The 4,124-nt window shown below is 35.7% G+C and overlaps 1 long non-coding RNA gene across 1 annotated transcript; it reads right to left on the minus strand.

Annotated features, from left to right (window-relative positions):
• Nucleotides 1-943: 943 nt before the first annotated feature.
• LOC112020634 (uncharacterized) lies at nucleotides 944-3,760 on the minus strand. The gene is made up of 4 exons (XR_010628207.1): nucleotides 3,302-3,760; nucleotides 3,133-3,205; nucleotides 2,924-3,030; nucleotides 944-1,251 (listed from the first exon to the last, which is right to left on the minus strand). It is a non-coding gene; the product is annotated as an uncharacterized LOC112020634 (long non-coding RNA).
• Between the last annotated feature and the right edge of the window lie 364 nt (nucleotides 3,761-4,124).

Raw genomic sequence — 4,124 nt, forward strand, 5'->3', positions numbered from 1 at the left:
CTTAGGGGATGCTTGTGAAATTTACCCATAATATTGTTTTAAGTTAATCAAAGTCTTCCATCTTTCTTTCACTTTTTTTTTTTAATTTATTTTTTAAGTCAATCAAAATCCTTGAATTACAAACTACATTGATATTAAAGCTTTATAATTATTCAAACGTGAGTTGTACATCATCTTGACCAAACATTCTAACCCATTAAAAATGCAAATGACAAATTTTTTACTAATGAATGATTCTTGGAATTAAAAAAACAATTTTTTCTATAATGATTGAGAATATTTTATTAAGAGTAGACCACGTACAATTCACGGTTGAATAATAAAGCCGCACTATTGACGTAATTTCGTAATTCAAGGACTTTGATTTGATTGACTTCAAAAAAAAAAAAATTGTGGGATGGGATGAAAATTTTAGATTAACATTTATATTTTATATATACCTCAAGACTCAAGTCAATCAAAGTCTTCTTTCTTTCAAAATTTTTTATTTTTAAAGTATAAGGGAGTATTTGGTATATGCACTTAAAAACATGTATTTTGTTGTTTGAAAACATATGTGAAAATACGTGTGGGTGAAAAAGTGTGTGAAAATACGTGTAATATTATTTAAAAACCGAAAACATATGTTTGAGTGGGTGTACCAAACGGGGCCTAAATGGTAGAGATTCGGCAAGTCCAATATTGACAACGGCAGCAAACCTGTTAAAATATTTTCCAATAATTAAAAATTGTTAGTTTAATGTGTCAGCCAAAAACATATAAAATTTAAAAATGGCAATTGACTCTCAAAGCTGAAACTGTTAGATGACAGATCCAAATCAATAATTTGTGTGAAGTTCCCAAGAAAATAAGCAATTTAATATGAGTGTAGCACAGGTTTCCAAAAGATTTGTTGATGGTGAAACTGGAAGATCCAAAAGATTTGTCCAATAAGAGCCACAAAGACTTAAAATTTAAAAAAAAAAAAACCCAATTAGAAAAGCTTAGCAAAAAAACAGTAATGTAATACAAATATTTGAATACCCGTGAGACATTGACGAGGTGGCTGAAGTTGTCAACGATGCTGCCAATGTCGGTTTCGACTCTTTGTAGTAATGCTTTCTGCTTCTGAGCCGTCGCTGCCGCTGCTGCCGCGGTGGGTCCACTTCCGCCACCGCTACTCCCACTTCCGCCTTTATTCATTCTCTCTCTCTCTCTGGGCACTCTCACAGATACAAATGAAAGCCTGAAATGGCTAACTTGGGCCCAATTCTGTCCCAGCCCAGAAAAGACAAATAGAGGTTAGGCCTAGAAGAAATACAAAATCGACAGCAAAAAGAACGACATTAGAGTGGAAGGGACGATTTCGACCTAGGCAGTGGATAGAGAGAGAGAGAGAGAGAAACGGAGTCAATGAAATATATTCACAATCCATGAAAAGATTACAATTTTTCACATTAAATTAAAGAAGCATCCACATCCGGATGCTAAATGTCATCTTATTTTACAATCTCAAAAAGCTACTTTATCTATTATACCATCCCATTTTACAATACACCTAACATCCCAAAATTCTATATCTCATCCTTTTATTAAAATATTATTTTTTAATCTTTCTTTATTATTACTTTTCCAACTACCATTTTTTTGTTGTTTCAAATTCAACTGCTTTTTCAAACGGTTGGAATGTCCCTGCCAAATTTTTTTTCTACACACACACACACACACACGTTGGAATGTCCCTGCCAAATTTTTTTTCTAACACACACACACACACACACACACAGAACCTGCCTGCCACAATGTCCCTGCCAATTTTTTTTCTAACACACACACACACACACAGAACCTGCCTGCCACAATGTCCCTGCCAAATTCTTTTTCTAACACACACACACACAGCCTGCCACAATGTCCCTGCCAAATTTTTTTTCTAACACACACACACACACACACACACCCTGCCTGCCACACACACCTGCCAAATTTTTTTCTTTTCAAGTTCTTTCCAACACACACACACACACACACACACACACACACACACACACACACACACACACACACACACACACACACACACACACACACACACACACACACACGAACCTGCCTGCCACACACACCTGCCAAATTTTTTTTCTTTTCAAGTTCTTTCCAACACACACACACGTTCTCTGCCTGCCACACACAGCTACCAAATTTTTTTTCTTTTTCATTTCAAGTTCTTTCCAACACACACACACACACACACACACACACACAGAACCTGCCTGCCAATACAACCTGCCAAATTTTTTTCACACACACACACACACACACAGAACCTGCCTGCCAATACAACCTGCCAAATTTACACACACACACACACACACACACACTCCTTCCAGTTTTTTTTCTTTTCAATTTCTTTCTAACTATTTCAACAACCACAGAACCTGCCAATTTCTTTCCAACTATTTCAACAACCACACACAAAGAACCTACCAACTTTTCATTTTTTTTGAGAAAGAACTTGCCAAATATCAATTTACTCAAACTTGCTAACTTTAAAAATCCACATACATACATAAAAATGCAACCTGCCAAATATCAATGTACTCAACCTGCCAACTCAAAAAATCTACATACATATATATACATACAACCTGCCAATTTTTAAAACGTGCAACTATTGAAGCTTCAACATATAAAACGTGCCATTGTCATAGAATCGAAACTGGGTACACTAAATGTTTCCAAATCAATCCACAAGGAAACACACAACATGCAACTATTGAACTATTGTATTGGGTTTTTTTTTTTTTTTTGGCATTAATTCTAAATGTTTATCTTAACAACTAAAAGAAATTCACAAATGCATTTTTATATATGACTCTTAAAAGAACAGAACCCAAAACAAAATAAAGGATGCAAAGCAATTGAACAAAAGTAGGAAACATACTGGAGCGGAGTTTAGAGTCACCGAAAGAATCCAAAGAAATAAGAGCGAAAATTATTGGACGCCCAATAAGAGCAAGAATGTTGGCCTCCAATCTCAGACAGCAGAATCTGATTAAAACAAAAAAGAAAAAGAAAAGTGTTAGATCCACGTATAGAAATATAATACTATATATAATATACAAAGAAAGAGTGAGAGCTATATATACATACCCATGAAATGAAATGAATGAATTGGGTCCCCAAAAGAAGGCTTCGGATGGAACTCTGAAATGGGTCCCCACCTCTGCAAACATCAACAGCCATTCTTAGATCAAAACCCAAACACAAACACAAGTTGAATCCCCATTTTTTATTGCAGAAACACAAACACAAAACCCACCTAGTAAATTGCTTTGATTTTGATTCTGATTTGATTTGAGAGACCGATGGAGCTTCGTGAAGAGATTTTGCAAACAAATCGGTGAATCCAAACCGATTTGATTTGAGAGACCGATGGGACGAGTGAATCGGTGATTTTGATGAGTGAATCGGTGAATCCAAACCGATTTATGAGAGGACTGAATCGGTAAAGGGGATCGGATCACGGAGACAGAGAGAACGGAGAAAGAGAAGCACCCATAACTGATCGGAGAGAGAGGGGCAGAGTAATGGGTCTGAAGATATCACACAGCAGAGGAGACAGAGAGAACGGAGAAAGAGAGACCGAAGAAAGAGAAAATAATGAGAAATAATAAAGAGCGTGAGAGATATTCCCGGGAAAAAACATTAAAATATTTTTTTTTTTTATAAGATTCAGCTACAGTACCATCTTACATTTGAGATGGTACTGTAGCTAAATCTCTTTTTTTTTTTTTTCGTAATTTACCTTCCTGGTTGCTGGTGGATTTTGGGGTTTAAATACCAAATGCTCCTAGCATTTGGCATATACAACTCCCATTGTGGATGCTACCAATCCAATGGTTTAATGTTCTATACTAAACTCGTGGTCTTTTTTTTAAATAGGATCTTCGGGAGCTTTTTAGTCTCCCAGCAAAGGGGTTTGATATCTCTATTACCCAGCCACACTTACACGAAGAGCATGATAGCCAGCATATAATGGACTGATACTGAGTCTATGGAATTTTAATTTATATTGTAAAATCTTTTTTTTTTTTTTTCAAAATTTAATAATGCTTGTTTTAGTTGTATTTGTGTGCAGAGGC

This window comes from Quercus suber, unplaced genomic scaffold, assembly GCF_002906115.3.
Source record: "Quercus suber isolate HL8 unplaced genomic scaffold, Cork oak 2.0 scaffold_4, whole genome shotgun sequence".
Classification (NCBI taxonomy): domain Eukaryota; kingdom Viridiplantae; phylum Streptophyta; class Magnoliopsida; order Fagales; family Fagaceae; genus Quercus; species Quercus suber.